The following is a 20,739-nucleotide window of genomic DNA, read 5'->3' as shown; positions in this document are numbered from 1 at the left end:
AAAGTCATTTTAGCAGGGGACAATGGTGAGTGCCAACCCATCTTTTCAATTAGGTCTTTAAAATTGTGAACAACCTTTCAATCCCCCAAAGCACCGATGCCTTCAGGAGTTTTGTACTCCAGATGCAGGTGGTACAGCAGGAGGCTTGACAGAGCAAATATTGATTGTAGCCCTCGTAGACACTACCCTGCATGGCCCCTTTTGATACAGCAGAAGCCACTATATGAAGGTAGTAGAGGAGGGCCTGGAAATGGAGTATCCCAAGGCAAGTAACCAGGCCTTTTTGCGAAGAGTGGGTCCACTACTATCTGGTCACATATGTTGAGCACTTGGATGTATGTGGATTCAGTAAGGAGTGGTGTGCAACCTTTACTTCAATGTGCATTATCCATGGTAGTAATATAGAAAGGCTGGTCAGTAAGGAGCACCACAAGCGATACATTTAAGACATTTAAGTGATGGCCTCTTGCTTTCTGCCATGAAATAAGACATCTCCTTTTTGTAATACGCTAGTTTGGGGTTCATTTACAAAGTTAGTCTTCTTGTGATGGAAAGGGTGCTAATCCCTGTGTATTCAACAGATCCTCTGTTTTTGGTAAAGGGAGCACACAAATACCTGGCAGCACAGCTGTATTATTTGTTCTTCCAGAGGAATGTGCATTTGGAGGCATACCTTTTCAATAATGTTAGGGGCGTGCAAATCTGAGGTTTCCTAACAAGCATCAAGGTGTACCCAACTAGGCAGGGGGCTGTCCTTGGTGTTGTACGCCGACAACACCCAGCTGGTGATTGCCTTTGCAAACAACTGCTGTGCCAACCTGGAGAGGTTTAAGGAGGATTTGTTGGTCATCTTGGATTGAATGAGGGCGAACTGTCTTCAATTAAATGCCAGCAAATCAGAGATCTTACTGTTTGGGAAGGACCAGGAACTCTGGTCCGAACAGTGGTGGCCTGACCATCTTAAACCAGCCCGTCACCCAAGGAGGCGGTTAAGAACCTGGTGTCTGGTTCGATAATAGATTGACATTTGAGAAACAGACAAAGGCTGTTGCCGCGGTCTGCTTTGGGCTCTTAAGAGGACTGAGACCCTTGCTTGGTGTTTTTTTCCTCTCAGAGTGCGTCAGACTAGCGTGCAGGCTTCCATTCTTGCTAGGCTTGACTATGGAAATTCTCTATATCTAGGTGCCAACAAAGCTAGCATCAAACGCCTGCAGACAGTTCAGAACGCAGCGGAGCCTCTGTTAGTGGCTCTACCCAGATCCTGTTTCGGTGGTGCATGTGCTCCCTAAGCTTCATTGGCTGCCCATCGAACAGCGTATTCAGTTTAAGGTGCTGTGCATCTCTCATAAAATCTTGATGCACCAAGCTCCTACTGGGTTATCCTGTTTACTGAAGCCCTATATGCCCAGACGCGCTTTGAGATCTGCCGACCGTGGGCTTGTGTCCCTCAAGTGTGGCCTTTCAGCGGCTAAACTTTGGAACTCTCTCTCGGCGCACATCAGAGGTATTCCTAATCTCTTGATGTTTCGCAAGACCATAAAAACTTGGCTGTTTCCATTATCTGATGTTTAGGCGCCTGCAGCTCTCCCTGTCCTCTCTCTGGTTTCTGGTTTGCGCTGGGACGCCTCGTTGCTGGGCCAGCCATGCGCATTACAAATCCCAAATAAATAAATAAATAAACTAAAAGGGTAGGGCAGGCTGGAGCTCCTGGACAGTAGGAACAGACAGGGTTAGGAGCATGCATTTTCAGTTATTTAGAACAGTAAGCCCAGTCAGCATTGGGGTTCATTGAGATAGTTTTGACTGTAGTCCAGTTCCTCTTCACAGCAATGTAGGGCAGAGAGGTCACAGAGAACAAGCTAGCATAACCCAAACTTAAGATCAACAGACCGGTTTAGGGTGAGCTGCAGCATCAGAGGTTTTAGTAGCCCAGGCCCAGCAGCAGAACACATGGAAAAAATGAGGAATCAGAGAAAGCAAGCTGGATAAAAGCATCAATTTGTAGAAAATGCTGTAGCATACCGAACAGCATTCAATAATAAGGCACCTAAAAGTCCAGGAAGGGAAAGTTTGGAACTTCCTGAACCATAAAACCGGGGTACACCATGGTGATCTACATAGCAAGGAACCAGTGATCCCTCTTTTTTTCTTTTTAGTAGAATATATAGAAACGGTTTCACAAATCTAACGATATGAACATTATATGGAAGGATTAATGTGCTGAAGGACATTGTTCATCTCAGTAAAACAAAACAAATTACAATGTCCATTGTTTAGCTCAAAACTTTACTGCTTGAAGCTCATGTTTCTAAGTGGCTGTGAGTGTAGTAGGTTCAATCCGTTATTTGCCAGATTTGGCGTGAGATATGCGGATGGCGGTTGATTATGTAGTGAAACAGATTCCCGAAATTTCTGTCAGGTGATAGTGGGGGGGGGGCCGACATCTTAACAAATTCAGCTGGAAAGGGGGGGGGGGGGGGGGAGGGGGAAGGGGCTCAACCTAAAAAAGCTTGAAGACCTCTGCTTTACACCAGGGCAAACTATTTAAAATATTCAGTATATAAAGTTTCCAGTGAGATCAACTACCAGATCAGGTTTACTGTGGCAATAATCGTCGGCAGCAACCACCTTTCTAATATTCTTAGTAAATATTCTGATTTGAGCTGCACTTTGCTCCAAAGCTAAAATACAGTTCAAATCAAAATTATACTTATTAAGAAAATTAGAAAGATTATCCTTCCATTGTGGAAGTCTTTAGATATACACTTGTTATTAGTTAATTACCAAAACAATGAAGGAGACCTACTAAAATAATGAAATAAACTGAACGAACAGAGTTACTGCAATTAGAACTAATCTATTCAGCACAGAACACAACAATCAACTGCATGTGACTGAAAGAGAAATTAGTTTCTCAGTGCAGCAATAGAAAATGGACTGCACATTGCAATAACAAGAAATGGACTGTTCAATAGTACAAACCGAAAAGAACGGTTCACTACAGACCTAAATGGACTGTTGGATGCTATCTGAAATAGATTATTCAGCACACATTGCTAAGGATTCACACTCCTGCTTTAATATTCATAATGACTGAAATTTTGTTGATAATGATAAGTGCTTGATCTTGACCTGCACTCTCAAGCCTTTCAGGACTAAGCTCCAGCATTCCTTCTTCCTCCTAGGTTCCTTTCCCTCTTGCATGTCATTTTTTCACGCTTACCTGAGAACAGCAGTTTCAAGGTACAACCAATGCTGGGGCTACTATATATGAAGCCATATTCACTCTTAAATACAGAAGCCAGGAGCAAATTCAGCTGGAGGCAACTTTGCACACCTTTAAGTAACACAATTAGAATGGCACTCTGAAACAAAGTGGCAGACTGACTAGCAAATGATCACAGAGAAGCTTGGGACTATGAGGACTGACACAGCCGCAGAAGGAATCCGATACTGTCAAGTATCCAAGCGCAGTGTGTGTTGGAGACGACCAGTTTCAAGTTCCCCATATGATAGCATCATCTTTTCTAAGGTTTACCAATTGGTAATCTCTTTCTAACTATGGAGTCTCAGACGCCAGGTAACTAAAGGATATATCACAACACCACCAAAACAAAATTAACTACATATCTTCTGTGCACACATCCAATATCCAATTTGCAGGGAAGAATCACAGGACAAGAGGCATCAGATACTGATACATTCCAACTAAAACTCCCAACCTGCAGTACCAGCATTACTTGAATGATATGGAGTCCAATATTGTATGAAATTTTCAGTTGCATGAGTGAGAACTTCAAGGAACACAAGAGTACAAAAAGGTGACCGCATTTGTCCAGGAACTAAGCAAAGTTTGTTCCTTTACAAATGGAGGGTTTGGGGGCAAGGCCAGAGTGGAGATTCTCCAAGACGTTTCTCCTCTGAGCTCTACAATCTGAGTCCCAAATTACCACTTAAATGTTATCTTAACCAGCAGGACCACGAGAATAAACGACACATTCTGGCCTGAAGTGAAGGCACCGAATTGCCGCCGTCGGCTTCCCCCAAATTTAGGCCAAACCGGGTGCTACAAGGCAGAGACCAAGAAGGCAGCCGCAGCTTCACCAACCCGGCCTTAGAGCTTCTGAAATCATCGCCTTAAGTTTCAGACACCAGTTAATTCCGACCCAAGTGCTCCAAGAGGCCATATGAATCCCAGGGTGTCCCAAGATCAAATAACAAATGGCAATAAGAAAGATGAGGTGCAAGTGGGCACTGCTCTGTGGGCCTCCCCTGAATCTAGCGTGACGGTGGAGGGCGACAAGACAACACCATGTGAACCCAATTTCCAGATGGGAACAATGCGAGACCTCCGCTGCCACAAACTCACTTCCACCGCCTGGTGGAGAAGAGCTTCCCGCAACTACAGCAAAGGCACAAAAGGTCTAATCCCTGCCATGCTGCCATTGTGCCCCTCACCCCTGCCAACATTGTGACAATTGCATAGGCGGAATCACTGGGCCCCTCCCCTCAGGGTTCTCGACCCACACGGGCATTGAAGCAGGCACCCTAGGGGTTCAGGGAGGGCTCCCTGCCACTAGCAAAGGAAGACGCCAAAGTCCAGAACCTTGAGGGGATGGAGCAGACCTAGGAGTGCAGGCGCCAAGCTCAGTCACCTGAGGACAGATTACACTTGCAAAGGTATCTCCCCTGACCAATTTGCGCCCAGCCTGGATAAGATGGTGGTCTTCATCAAGCTGCACACTGCTCTCCTGGGTACACCAGATGCAGTTGGTAGCATGAGAGGGAACACTTTGCAGGCCTTACCACTGGTTGTAGTCTATGAGAAAGTGAAGGGGGGCATCTCCGACTACTGACCTGCCCTCACAAATGTGTTGAACTGAGGTACCACAAAGGCGGCCCAGGGCCCTGCAATGGCCGCCACCCACCTGGTGGCCGACACATCTCCTGCCTGTCAATCATGTTGCATGCATCTTTAAAGCGCAGACCATAACGTCCAAACAAACAAAGACACCTCGATTCTCCTCCATAAGAAACATACTTCTGAAATTCAAGGCTTCACAACTGCAAAGAGGGAGCTGCCAAACGTTGCCACTCAAGTCACACAAGAGCCCAGATCCTCGTACGCCAGCTACCCAAGAAGGTATCCAGACACTGCTAATAGAATTTCGTAAGGACATCACGTCTCTCCGTCACATATTCATTAGAGCCCTGACAGACCCCACCACACTATGCCAAACCGACTCATTTAGAACATGTAGAAACCACAGTGGGGGACCAGGCCAATGAGCATATTGATCGGACCAGCTGTACAATATTAGGATTAAGGACAATATACCAGCAATCACCACAGCAGACTTGGATGCCAATATTCAGACCCTATTCATCCACATAGTTCAGCTGCTCAAAGATGTTCAGTTTCTCCAAGACCGCACTTACAGGGTTAATTCCACTTATCATAAACAAAGTGATTTCCCTCCCAATGTTCTCCCCAGAGTTCACTACTTCCACATAAGGAAAAACTCTTAATTGCGGCTCACCAATGGGAGACTAACATTCCAAGGGGACACTATCCTACTTTTCCAAGATACCTCAGCCTAAACACTGGCATAACAGAAGGACTTTCGCTAAATTACTCAACATCTCCAAAAGGAAAAGATCCCTTATCATTTGGAGTGGTTCCCCTTTCGGCTCCTTTTCATCTATAAAGAGAAGCACCATGCGTTAGAGGCACAATAGATCTTTCGCATTCCTTAGTTTCATCATCGCAACGAGCCCAAGGTCCGGCCCACTCCAACCTGCTGGACCAGGGTGGCGGCTGGTGCTTCCATTCTGCATGTTCACTGGAAGATTCAGAAACCTCGATGCCAGGAGGAAAATGAGCGCAGTCTGTCGTCATCAGTGGAAAATGGTCTACCCTGAGTGTTAGACCCCGCAGCATTAGGGTGGTCTTTCCCCAAACCTTTTGCCTGCATACCTTCTCTTTTTGCTAATTCTTTTTGTTGGCCTTAGAACTCTGAGCATTTTACCACTGCTGACCAGTGCTAAAGTGCATGTGCTCCTCTAAACATGGTTGGCGTATACACAAATGGCATATTTAACTTACTTGTAAGTCCCTTGCAAATTCATATACCATATACCCAGGGCTTTAACTTAAATGCTACAAGTGAGCCAGCAACACAAATTGTGCCACCCACATCAGTATTCCTGTAAACTTGCCTCAGGCTTGCCAATGCAGGGCCTGTGTGTGACGTTTTACTGCCACTTCAACTTGGCATTTAAAACCCTTTGCCAAGCCTTAAAATCACCTTTTATTATACATAGGTCACCCTTAAGGTGGGCCCTAGGTAATTCATAGGGCAGGGTGGTGTGTAAGTAAAAGGTAGGAAATGTACTTTTAGGTTTTGCATGTCCTGGTAGTGAAAAACGACTACTTTCATTTTTCACTATTGTGAGACCTACTCCTCTCATAGGTTAACACTGATCATTTCTTAATAGACTCTTAAGCTGTAATTCCTGATTGGAAAGAGTAGATATGTCATGTTTTATATCTTTTTAATAGTAATGATAAATCATCTTAACTGATAAAGTTGGATTTAACAATACCATTTTAGAAATGCCACTTTGAGAAAGTGGCCATTTCTATTTTCTTACTGTTCTATGTGCATGCAGCCTGTCTTCAATACACGTCTGGGGTGGGTAACAGCTTTACTTTGTGCATTCCCTCTAGACAGCCACAAACGCAGGAAGGTTAGGTGTGTCTGACCACTCGCATGCATTTTGATGCCTCTTCCTGGGCAGGAAAGGAGGGAGGAGCGGACACTTGCACCTCAATAGGTAGTGTCCTGTCCCCACACAAAGGGCTGACTACCTTCTAATGATAGTAAGGAGCCAGGGATGGAAAGAAAGGACCTTTGTGCACTTTAGAGGCACAATTGGGTGTAAGTACTGGGTGTCACATCCCACCAGATCAGACACTTCTGGACTTACAACTGGACTCTGTCAGAGGAACTGCTGTGCTGCATAAAGGACTGACACTCTGCTGGACTGCCGACCTGGAAGGCTTGCTTTTCTGCTGTGTTGCCCTGCTGACTGCTGTTCTCTAAACTTGCTGAGGAGAGCTGGACTCTGCCTCCCAACTGAAGTGATCCCTAAGGGCTTGATGGCTTACCCTCTGTTGCTCGAGACTCAGGCCTATCAAAGCCTCTACCCCTGCACCAGAGAAATCGACGCATCTCCAGTATATTCTGTTGCAGGAGCAGAATCAGCGCATCATACTCGGAACCATTGCATCCCGTCTGGAACCAGCCCTTCGGAACCAACGCATCCCCGCCACCGCATGGAGGAGATAGAAGCATCGCCCCTACAGCGTGGATTAATCAGGCGCATCATCTTCGTAACCACCACCTTACTCAACGGACTCGAAGCATCACCCCCCAATGTGCGAAGAAAAATCGGTGCATCACCTCGAGTGTGGACTTGACATTGACGCATCTCGTTATTGCGACCAGGATCAAGGTACTCTGTTCACTGGGCCCAAGTGGCTCTTGTCCCCTGTCTGCGCTCTATCCTGGTTGGTTTGAACTGCTGACTTTGCCCCAGTCCAGCACAACCAGGTAAGCTTCCCAGGCGCTTATTGATTCTATGCGGAGACGGTGTTTTTTGTGCAAAAACTTTACACATTGCCTCTTTAGATAAGCCTGACTGCTTTGTGCCAAGCTACCAGAGGTTGAGCACAGGTTATCTTTTAGTGTGTATCTAGCTTACCCCACTAGAGTAGTGGTCCCTACTTGGACAAGGTACATACCTCTGCCAACTAGAGACCCCATTTCTAACACTGAGTAAAACTACCATTAACAATCATAAGAATACCAGACCCTAACAAACAGAATATCTGTCAAGCTGATAACAGTTTTCTTATAGTCCAAGAACAAAGGGGAAGGGCTCACACAATAGATATAGGAGCAATACCTCAATTCCTTACTTTATTCTTCCTGGTTCAGGTCCACTAAAAATGATAAGATTGAGACAAATATCTCAACTTTGTTTCAGGTCATGACCCTTTCCCAGTTTATCCCACTGTTATTCTATTTCGGTTTTAAAACGCTGCCACAATTTTTCCAACACACAAAAACAAAAATGAAGGACACTACAGGTAACTGCAAGAAAGTTACTGACTATTCTCTCTACCACCCTCACACACTGCACAACACCCCATTCACTACCATGACACCCCTAAAGATAGTCTTGCGTAATGTGCAAGGCCTTACACTCCAATCAAGCGGCAAGCATTTTTGCTATGGCTCAAACAGAAAGAGGTAGATTGTGCACTACTTCAAGAGACCCTACTTCTTAAAGCAGACACTAAACGACTTCATTGTTATAGGTACCTCATGCAATTCCACAGTTCGTACATCCGTAAAACACGAGGTGTGGTAATACTCATACAGAGAGACCTAACTTTCCAACTCAACAATACATACAAAGATCAAGGGGGTCGCCAAAATGGGTATATGCTGTAAATTGGGCATGTCTCCATTGACTTTTATTTCTCTCTGTGGTCCCAACGAGTATAAAGAGAATTCTTATGCTGCTCTTTTTCCTAGAAGCTCTTCTGTTGCCTCAGGCATCATTATAGAGGGGGGAGAGTATAATGCTTTAATGAACCCCTCAATAGATCGTTCCTACTCCAGAAACGGGGAACACTCCCTTCACTGGTTCAGGGGATAAAGGACTTTAACCTTGTGGACACTTGGTGTCACTACTATTATGGCGGGAAAGATTGTATGTATTATTCCAACATCCACACACTTACTCCCGACTTGATTATTTCCTAACTTCTAAGAGCCTGCTGTCCAGACTGATAGATTTTACTTAAGATTTCAAACCACTGTCCGATCATGCCCCAATCTGGCTGCTGGTGAGCCTTCTAACACCTCAGAAAGTCTTGCCACGGCCATGGATAATAAACAAAATAACACAGAGAGATCCAACCCGTAAAGAATGTATCAAGGACACAATCTAACATTATTTTTCAGAAAAAGACAATTATGAAGTAACCCCCTCTATCCTTTGGGATGCAGGTAAAGCAGTAGTTTGGGGTGAACTTGTGTCCCTTACAGCCATGTTCGAAAGCCTAGCCAAACAACACAAAGCAGACTTAGAACTGCAACTATCTCAGGCCTAGGTAGGATTTGCCAGAACCATGAGAGACTTCCAATGAATTAGAGGGTTAACTCGAACAAATACAAATGAAGGAAGTGGCCAAGATATTACTTTATATTATTCAACCTTATCACGAAAAGGGCGATAAGGCGGATAGGCTACTAGCATATAAACATAGACTGTCCACAGAGCCATATAAAAGCAATTGAAAATGAAGAAGGCCAGATGGTCCAGGAAACACAAGAGATTCCATCTGTTTTCCAATGATATTACACAACCCTATTCCACTACCAGGGGACTAGACAAGTAAGCACAAGATGAATATCTCCGAGATTATACGGCCCCGCACTTGGAGGCGGAAATGCATGTCTTAGAAGAGGACATCTCAATTAATTAGGCGCGTGAGGAAATCAAACTATTACCCGCAACAATTCCCCAAGCCCGAACACTATACTGCCTCTTTTTACAAGGCCTATGCCTCCCTATTAGTCAAACCCTCACAGCAGTTCTTAAATATTTTCTAACAATTATTTTCTAACAGGGGCTGTGACGAATACTATATTGAATAGGCAAGCAAATGATAATGCCAGACTGGCGGTGACTAATGCATGCTGCCAAGAGATGGAACCAGCAGATGACACTTTACTCACTAGATGCAGAGAAGGCCTTAAACAGGGTGGATTGGCCATATATATCGAAGTTGCTAGATGAAATTCACACTGTCCCCAAGATGAAAGCCATGAATTCAGGTGAACTACCAAAAACCGACCACCAAAATTACGATTGGGGACTACACACCAGAGATTCCTTTGTCTAGAGGAATGAGACAGGGTGCCTCCTATCCACTCATAATATTTGCATTATCCGGTGAACAACTTGTAGCTAGTATACAGAGAAGCCCCAAAATACACAGACTGATGGTGGGAAATAAGGAGCATAAACTCACCTTATTTGCAAATACCTTTGCTTTGTGATTAACCCAGAATGAATGATGCCTGCATTACAAGTGGAACTGTGATGCTTTGCACAAGTGTCTGGCTTCAAAATGAATCATTCCAAATAGCCAAGCATGGGAATGGCAAACCCACACAACCACTTACGAGAGCCAACCATGGGGGATTCACATAGACTGAAACAACTATCAAATAGCTAGAGGTCAATCTACCGTTTCACACTCAGGCATTGTATGAGAGCAACATCGCACCACTAATCACTGCACTATTTAATATCCTATATCAGTGAGTCAAACTTGAAATCTCTTGGTTGAGTAGGTTGAGCTGTCTAAAAAAGATTTTCATGTCACGCTTAGTCTATACATTATAAACACTTCTTCTCACAATAACTAAAACAACATTGTTTTTAATTTTACAAAAGTTTCTTAACTTTACATGGCAAGGCAAGTTCCCAAGAGTGGCATGCACAGACCTCTCACGCCTCATAGACAAGGGAGGTTTAGGATTCTTGACATAATATTCTACACTTTAGAGACCCAGATACGTCAGTCTCTGGCCTGGAATCATAACCCAGAGAGCAAACCCTGGATACAAGTAGAACAAACATTCTCGACCTTTCCATTAAAGGTGTATTATGGCCATCCCGCAAGATGAGGCAAATAATATTCCACAAACAGACATTTCCTTCTTACCTCTTTCCTTTGACCCCTGCTGATTAAAGCCAAGACTTTCCTCCATGCATGATAGATCTTAGATTTCACACCTGGAACATCCATCCTCCTAACGGGTTTCTTGGACTGGTGATCTCGAGAATAGAACCGACTTAATTGAAAAATGTAGTCTGGACAGACACAACGTCTATAGGCTCCCACAGGCCTTACAATGGGTTTTGGAGGATGTCTATCCAAGAAATGCTGTCTAGTTATGCATCACCTATAGAATCCCTTTTCAGCAACAAAATCATACAGGGGTATTTCCAGGCTTTTCTGCTATGTTCTTGAGCGTATTCCTCATTAGAATCATGCCTATATTACCCAATGGGAGAGAGACTTGAGGAGCGAAATCTCTCAGGCTTGTGAGACTACTTGGAAGAGGGTTGCAAAGTCCTCAATATGCATAGGTCACATAGCAAATGCATATAAAATACTAACACGGGGTAACTAAGCCGAGCATAATTGAATAAGATGTTTGGCAGCCCCGACTTATGTTGGAACGGTAGTGTTGAACAAGCCACCTCCTCCGCACCTGGTGGTCATACCCTCACATCCAGTGCTTCTGGCAAGAGGTTCTTTTACAAATCCAAGCTATAACAAATGTTACCCTAACCTAAGACCCACTCCTCATAATCTTAGGAGATTATAGAGTGTATCCAACAACCACACAAAATTGCTTTGCCTAGATGTTGACACAACCACACACTCCAACACTCAACTGGTGGTGGGGAAAAATATGGACCTTACACGCCATGGAAAAACTATTCCTACTAATCCATGATCGAGTCCACAACTCGAGAAAACATGTCGTCCAGGTGGTGTGGTCAGTAGAGGCCAGCAGAGAGCAGTGACGAGTAGCAGCGGAGCAGCGGAAGCAACGGTCCGAGAACGCCAGAGATCACCGGACCGCGTCGAGAGAAGTCTTGGTGTGCTCCCTCCCGCACTCTCCTCCTGCGGATTACGAGCGAGGGCAGAGTGTGGGGGGAGGTGCGAGCAGCGGTACACTGTGAGCAGAGGCGAGGAGCGGGGGGTGAGGAGCGAAGAGCAAAGGGCAGCTGCTGATCATCATAGTACGGCTGACCCACACTCCCACTCCCGCGCGCTGCCTGATCGCCTGACTGCCCGTCTGCTCCGAGGGCAGAGCGGAGAGCAGAGCGGAGCAGGGCTGCACGGAGGACCTCAGCCACCAACGGAGTTAGAAGGGGCAAACCGGTAATCAGCAACTGGCAACCGGCAAACAATGGAGCAAAGGGGGCAAAGTAATTTCCCGAAGTGACAATTGAAAAGACCTGCAACAGTTTTCTTCCACAGCCACAGTATACACATAAACAGCAACAGCACAGCACAGACTACGTGGGAGGGGATAGCCAGCCAAGCAGAGGGGTGCAAGGTCATCGGACAATCGGTTAACTAACCTTCCTCCTGTAATTGTAATTGTAAAATAGTTTTTATAGAGCGCATGCTATCGCTCCACGGAGCATCTTGGCGCTGTAAAAACCGTAGCCTGGAATGGTGGGCCGGAAATACTACTCACATCAATTTCAAAGTACCTGAAGGTTTATTTGAGCCTAGACTAACTGTTTACTAGCCGTGTCTGGTAGATTAAAAATCCAGGTTTTCAGGGCTTTCCTGAATTCGATTTCAATGGAGATTTGCCGTAGGCTTTGTGGGAGTTTATTCCAGGCTTTAGTACCAAGGACGGCAAGCGATCTTCCTCCTTTGGTGGCTAGTCTAAATCTGGGGACTGTTAGGAGACACATGTATGATGACCTCAAGTTCCGACTAGGTATGTACGGCTTGAACCGTGGGAGCAGATATTTAGGCCCTTTTTTGTGGTATGCTCTAAAAGTAATTACCAGTATCTTAAAGAGCACTCGCTTGTGTATGGGGAGCCAGTGTAACTGTTTTAAGGCAGCAGAAGCAGAAGATCTCCTTGGAAGATTAAGCACCAGGCGTGCAGCAGCATTTTGGATAACCTGCAACCTGTGCAGGGTAGATCTATTCACTCCTGCATATATGCTGTTGCAGTAGTCTAAACGTGATGAAATTAGTGCCACTGCAACTGTCTTCTTTGCTTCCAAAGGGATGAAGTTGAAAAACTTTCGAAGACCACGTATGATGTTGAAACACGATCCTGCCACTGCATTCACTTGTTGTTTAAAACAGAGTTTTTCATCAAATCTGACTCCCAGGTTACGTGCGGATAGTACTGTTTTTGGCGGGATTTCCTCATTAGGGGGCCACCATAGCTGGGGGGAGAACAGATTTTGGGGACCCACAGGGAGAATTTCAGTCTTGCCCGTGTTGCATTTCAGATGGTTAGTCTTCATCCAGTTAAAGGTAGCGGTGAGGCACTTTCCAAGATTCTCCTCCGCTCTTATAGATTTGCTGTCTAAGACTAAGATGAGCTGAGTATCATCTGCGTATGATACTGTATTGATGTTAAATGATGTTATTAGCTCAACTAGAGGTGTCATATATAGATTAAACAGCACCGGGCTTAGCCTTGATCCCTGGGGTACACCTGTTGGATTAGATTTTTTTGCTGATAAATACTGTCCAAGGACAGTAGTCTGTTTCCTGTCCGCAAGGAGATTTTCCATCCATGCCAAGGCCGTGCCCCCTATGCCCACCGTAGTTAAACGGTTAATCAGTATCTCATGTGAGATCGTGTCGAAGGCCGCCGACAGATCCAGGAGAACAAGGACTGCCCTGTCCCCCTGATCCATGGCGGCCCTCAGTGTCTCCGTTGTATAAAGGAGAGCAGATTCCGTTGAGTGGGCGGCTCTGAAACCTGATTGGTTGTGGTGTAAAAGATCCTCATCCTCCAGAAATTTGGTCAGTTGTTTGTTTACAACTGCCTCGGTGAGTTTGAAGAGAAACGGTAGTAATGAGATTGACCGTAAGTTTGATAGAGTGGTGGGATCGGCCATCGCTTTCTTCTCTAGGGGTTTGACCGCCGCTAACTTCCATTCCTGAGGGATTTTAGCTGATGTAAGAGAGGAATTTATTATGTTATTAATAATCGGGTTCACTAGGTCAATCAAAGAGTGTAGTATCTTGGGGGGGGGCATGGATCAAAAGGTGAACCGGATCTTCCAGTCAAGATTGCCTGGCGGCTGTCTTCCAGACTAATTGGCAGAAATTCATTCAGCTCCGCCTTTCTGGTATCTGGGTCTGATGTTCCTATTTTATATCTCAACAATGGTGTGGGGAAGGCTTTTGTGAGATCCTGGACCTTTGCCTCAAAATAGTTTGCAATGGAGTCCACGCGGACGAGCCCGTGAAGCCGCTGACTTTTGCCAGTAGAACTTGATCATTCCGGGTGCTGGATACATAACAGGACAAAAAACGGTGAGTGGCGGGCTTGGTGTGCTGCGTGCTAGTGCAGGGGTGCAGGGGGGGTGCTAAGGGACAAAAAGGACTAGTGTGTTTTTTCCATTGGGACAGCAACATCAATATCACGGTCAGTGAGCATCCTAAGCTTTCCCTAGTTTTTCCCAGCCCTCCAACTTCCACCCTCCGCTGTCTGTCTGTTGGTGGGCCGCATCTTAATACCAATAGATTAACATGAGATCTGGCAAGATTCGGGGGAGCCAAACGAACAAAGGAGGGCAAAATAAGCGAAAACAAAGGTCTAAGCTAGCTAAGGGGGTGATGGAGGCTCAGACGGACGTCTCTACATCTACAGCTAGGGGGAACACCCCCCTACCAGAAACAACTGACCTGACAGTAGCAAGTGAGACAATGGAACAAATACAGGACCAAATTGCCACGACCATACAAACAAGAAAAACAACGAAAAAAGAAGGGGGAAATAAAATGAACATAACTCTGGTTCAGCCTAAAATTTATACAAAATTTTGTTTTCTAAAGAGTCCAGGGGGCGTTTTATTTTCAAAGATTAACAAAGCATCAGGCCTTCAATCGCCTTTTGAACCATTTCAATCAGCCTCTAACCATCATCCTAGAGGTAAGCGGCCCCGATTGGACGATAGCTACAGCAATAGCATCAGTAACAGCAGAGGAGACAAAAGTACAACATCTATAACACCACCCCAAAAAACTTCTACACCTCAGCGCAATAACATCAAAATGGGGGAAAAGCTCGGGCCAAAGCTCGAGATGACAGGTACCCCGGTAGGACGGGAACTAATCATAGATGCCAAACTAATACAAATACATCGGCCAAAGGAAACTATGGATTTGCTGCCATCAATTATGGAGAAGAAGAATTCAAACATCAACGGTAAAACCGAGAATGCCAGCATGACTAACAAACCAGGCTATGAGGGCAAGGAGGGCATAAGTAACAATGAGCAGGGTACTAGAAAAGAGGAAACTGCAACTCCACCAGTATGGTTAACGAAGATGGAACCCTCATTATAAGTCCTCGATACAACAAATAACGAATCCATACAAGTATCCAAGGCATCAGAAGGGATGCGAAATAAAGATATAAGTCAGAAGAATTGCACACCAGAGGTGATCAAAATCTCCTCTTATTTAAGGAAAGAGGAGTGGGAGGAACTCATGGCGGCTTATCCAAAAGACCTGAGTGCAAGCAGGCTGGCCAGCGAGTCAACAAAATGTGGAACGGCACAGCTGGAGTTAAATATAGTAGGCGTAGGGGGGCCAGGAACAGCGCAACCCTTAAAAAAACCACCGGTGCCCCAAGAAGCGGGACTCCAAGAGTGCCACGGAAATCAGGATACAATCCCGGCTCAGGCAACTCCAGCTCAGGACAGGCAAGAAAGCGCGTGGCCCAGTCTTCTTAACACAGTACAACTCCTGGTGGACGCAGCACACTACCAATCGGAGAAAATGGACGCCCAACTAACATTGTTAGACACGTTGGCAGTATTTGTAGTTGTAATAGATGGGAAGTTGGGCACATTAAACTCGCTTCTTCAGAGCAAATTAAATCAACCTGAGGACTCCAAAAGGAGAAATGGCATTGAGTGTGAATGTGGCCCAATCATTGATAAACTGGCCACTCTGCCAACACTAATGTCAGACTTATGTGGACACCTCAAAAGATCTGCCGGTTATAGACAGAGGATCGACAGTGACGCACTGGGTTGCCCAAAAATAAATGGTCCCGGTAAAGTGTCTATAGTACAAACAAAGGAGGCTGAGACTGACGCTACCTGTAGCAAGGACAATGATGCCAAACGGCATGATCACCCAAGGATGGTAGAGAAAACTGAGGATACAGGGGAGAACAGGACGGAGCCATCAACACCTCTTTTGGCAAGCGTCGAAGACGACACTGATACAAACTATAAATTAAATGCCAAACAGAGGAGAGCGAAAAAACGTAAAGGAAGAAAACAAAAGCTCTGCTCTAAACGTGAAGGTTTTAGGCAACTTTTTGGGCAAACAAAGACTGCAGAACAAAGCATGAGCAACTTGGTGGAAGAATTATCACTAGATCGTGAACACGACGAAAGATGTGGCCCACCTGAAGACATTCCACAATCAATAAACAAAAGCTCAGAGGAAACAGCAGCTGTTCCATCAAGAAACCAAGCTGTGGTGCCCCAACTTTCTGGGTCCATCACTTCACTGGCCAACCCTGGTTTACGGAGCGGGCTAATGCACAATATGAAGCCTTGCACAAGCCCGAAAGCTTTAACAACTCCAAGGGGAGAAAAAAAAGGAAGACAAGATCTAGGTCCCCCTGAAAACCAAATATTAGCCATCACGAAACTGTGCCAACTTACCTACAAGCGGAACAGTCAAAGTCAAAAATTGCACATGTAGACCTGACCTTAAACAAGCAGCTTCCATTCCGTGAAACCACTGATCCTACTGTATGTGCAAGTGATCAAATCCCAGCACGGGAGCACCATCAAGAGGGCTCCGGGGCATCAGCAAACATAACAAGTAATATGAAGTTAATAGCAAGATTAAACATGGACAATGTGGTTGGAGGTGCCATCAACCAAGGGGAAGCTTCGGATACCATATGGTTCACCCCTGACTATACCTCCAAAGGGAGACACGATATCCTTAACAGAGGCAACATCTTGCGATTATTGGGCCATATCCCTTCACTAACAACTGTGGCAAATTCTGACCTGAAGTCCATTGAATTCATAGCCGTGGAAGGCACAGGAAAAGAAGCAACGCAGACGATTTGGTCTTCGGTAGATCTGGCACAAAAGATCCTTATGGAATCTGAGACTTTTAAAAACTGGGGCATCATGTTGAGGCCCTTTTCAAAGCCTCGATACCCGGATGTACTGTGCTCTGAGAGAAGCCTGAACCCGAGGGAGCAGGCAAAAGGAAGAATTATCTCAGTTCTCAGGGGTGCTGTCGGGCCTAGTTGTACAGATAGAAATGGGTTCCTTGAACTCACTCTAGGGGAGCAGAATGGAAGACAAGCCCCTAACGGGTGGCAGGAACATAGACGGTTCGTGAGGACCATAACAAACAGCAATTGACAAATGCAGCGGACAACAATGGAGCACCTACAGGATCAATTGCGCCTATGTTCGTGGAATATAAATGGCCAAGCATCCAAAATGCTTGACTTGGACTTCATAGCTTATATACGATCTTTTGACTTAATCGCGCTACAAGAAACTTGGCTTGCTGAGCCTCCGCACCTTCAGGGATACCTACGTTTTTTCTCTGGCGCAAAGAGTTTAGCCAAGTATGGTCATTTAAGAGGAGGCTTGGTAACATATGTAGCTACAACCAGCTTTGTGATGGCCAAAGAAATCGGGCCCTCGGCGACAGCTGCACTTGCAGTTAATCTGACTCTGACTACAGGACAAGGCAAAACAATTAACACCTGCACCCTGGTCAATGCTTATATACACCCCAAAGAAAAGAAAAAAGCAGCGGAGGAGTTATATGCATATATAGAAGAGTGTATCATGGGTGAAAAAACAGCGAATCTAGTACTCACTGGGGACTTTAACCTCAATCTCATGGGAACAACACAAGAGGAGGGCATCCTGGCACAAAATACTATTTGGGCACTACCACAACAAGGCAAGCCACAAAGAGCCGATCAATCAAAACTGGGAAAGAAGGTACTTGAGGCATTAGAAAATTTTAATATCAGGGCACTAAACGGCAGGTTTACAGGGGATAACCCGCCAGCCTCAACTTTTCACTCGGGAACAGCGAGTAACACGCTAGATTATACCTTCGTGTCACTCCCACTTTTTCAATTTAGAACATCTTATCGGATAGGGAATCAAACAGACAGTGACCATTGTCCTCAGGAAATTACTATGGATCTTGCCAAACCAAATTATGAGCGTTCAACGGCTCCCAAGGAGTCCATCTATACCGTAAACTTCAAAAAGATCAAGTATTCGGTTGCAATGGGCGAACTTTTGATTGGACAGGCAAAAAAACACTATATGGAGCGCACAGGCATCAATGAAGTAGCGAAATGGGTGCAGTTCACTACTACTCTGGGGCAATATGCAACAAAGCCAAAAGCGCACACAAGGATGAATAACCTGGGCACCCTTCCCCAAGCATATAGAGGGAAAGTAAAAGAAATGAAATATTCAATCTCAAAGTTAATGAGAGCAGTACAACAAGATCAGAACAACAAAGGGATGCTGCATCAACTCTCTAAACTAAAAGCTTCACTAAAAAAACTAAAATGGGAAGCAAATAGAACTAAAGAGGAACAACTTTGGGCAACACTCCATGAGGACATAAAAAAGAATGACGGTGCAAATTTTTGGAAGAAAATAAATTCATTAACGCACCCTGCAAAAATGGAGATTACATCTAACATTGCAGAAGCAACTTGGGCAGCATATCTTGAAAACCACTTTAACCGAGATCTGTCGGCCAATCAGATTATGAGCAAATCTCGCCAGGTACGAGGCCACGATGTCGGCGATAGGCTACAAATGCACCCAATCAATCAGGAAATGGCAGGAGACGCAGATTATACATCTTTGGAACCCTTAATAAAGCAGCAAATAAAGAAAGGAAGAAGGGAAGGTGCGCCGGGTCCAAACGGGATTCCGCCTGTCCTTTTTAAAAAAGACATGGATTATTGGGCAGCGGCACTGGAACCCCTCTTTCGGGAGATCAGGCATACTAACATCCTACCAGACACTTGGAAGGGCTCCGTTATTGCCCCCATATATAAAGCAGGGGATAGAGGTATTCCTCAAAATTATCGGTTAGTTGCTCTAATAGATAATGATGCGAAGTATTTTGCAGGTCTAATACTGGAAGATCTAAAGACATGGGCCACGAGGAAGTCTCTAATACCTGTCAATCAAACAGGTTTTGTTAAAGCCGTGGGGACAACAACAAACATACTGACAATGAGCATGCTAATAGACAAGGCAGAGATGAAAAAAATGCCCCTGCACCTCTGCTTTATAGACTACAAGGCGGCATTTGACAACATCAACCGCAATTTACTATGGACAAAGCTCAAGGATTGGGGTATCCCAAAAGGTCTGCTGGAGCCATTAATTAACCTACATACAGACACTTGGATTCAGATCAAGGTGGGGGACGGCTCAATGCTGTCAAGGCGGATACAAACCAACAACGGCCTTAAGCAGGGTTGCGTGTTGGCACCCACACTATTCAATCTGTTCCTGGCGGATCTGGTGCCCCTATTAAATAACTGCAACTCACACTCGCCAAAATTAGGAGGCCTAAATCTACCATGCCTCCTATACGCAGACGACCTGGTGTTAATAAGCCATACTAAAGTAGGGCTTCAAAATCTCTTAAATACAACCCAGAGATATTCTGAGCTAAATGATTTAACAGCGAACCTCGAGAAGACGCAAACAATGACAATCAGCAAGAACAAACACAAGAAAAGCTTCTCGTGGTTCTGGAACAACATCCGCATCAAAAACACCTCGTCGTATAAATATCTAGGTGTGAAGATTGATAGGGGTGGCCAATTCAGTGAACAAAGGGCCAGCATAAGAGGTAAAGGCCTTGCTCTGGCAATCGCCTTAAAAACACTAAATAACAACCTCTCTGGCCCTTCTCTGACCCCTTTACTACATGTCATACGTGCAAAATTATTACCAACACTAACTTATGGGAGTGAGGCCCACCGAGGCAGAGATGCCTTAACACTTGACAGTACAATCGTCTCGGCATACAGAATCATCTTCGGCCTTCCAAAGCGATCCTCCCCAGCACAGATCAGATTGGAGTTTGGTATTCAGTCACAGTTTTTTGCAAGACAAGGGGCATATATCTGCTCATGGGACAAAATAAGAAAAACGACCGAAGGAACGTTGAACGCATACTTATGGAAAGAACTAGAGCAGACCCAAAATTCGACAGCAGCAAAATATTCGGCAAAGAGTATAGTGAACACCGGACTGGCAGAACTCTGGGCGTCCCCGGTAGATCACAAATCATTCAACAAACTGGTGAAGAAATCGATCAAGCTTCAGTCATGGGTCCAGGACAAAGCAACCCTATCAAAAAGATCTCACGCATGGATGGTATTAAATACATACCTGACACAAGCCTCCCAGCCTTATCTTGGCCTAGGTTACACAAAAAAAAACAAATTGTCCTTTCTAAGATATAGACTGGGCCTGCTACCATGTATTCTATACCTCCCTCACTGGCTGAGATCGAAAGCTGGAACATTATGCAGGTTATGTGGCATTGGGGCTGAAGACATGATGCACTTGCTATGCACGTGTGAAGAATTACAAGAAGAAAGAAAGCTCCTGCTGAAACGCCACTTTATTTTACAGGGGGTACGCACACGAAGGAGTGCAGTGCTAACCTGCTTCTCAGCACAGGATCCTCAGCTCAGTTGCAGTTTTGTGAAATTTTTAAAAGCAGTGGAAAAAAAACTACCAAAAATAAAGTGGATGAGAAGTACAGAAGGCCTAACGTGGGCGGCCAGCAAACAAAATCAACTTGTA

General features: G+C 45.1%; 1 protein-coding gene across 2 annotated transcripts in view; it reads right to left on the bottom strand.

Moving 5' to 3' along the window:
* The window catches only part of DNAAF5 (dynein axonemal assembly factor 5), a 195,813-nt gene that overhangs the window by 154,101 nt on the left and 20,973 nt on the right, over nucleotides 1-20,739 (bottom strand). The gene's annotated exons all lie outside the window — the stretch shown is intronic.

The sequence above is a fragment of the Lissotriton vulgaris genome, chromosome 10 (genome assembly GCF_964263255.1).
Source record: "Lissotriton vulgaris chromosome 10, aLisVul1.2, whole genome shotgun sequence".
Classification (NCBI taxonomy): domain Eukaryota; kingdom Metazoa; phylum Chordata; class Amphibia; order Caudata; family Salamandridae; genus Lissotriton; species Lissotriton vulgaris.
Note: the sequence above shows the minus strand (reverse complement) of the source record. Positions and strands in the feature narration are given on the sequence as shown.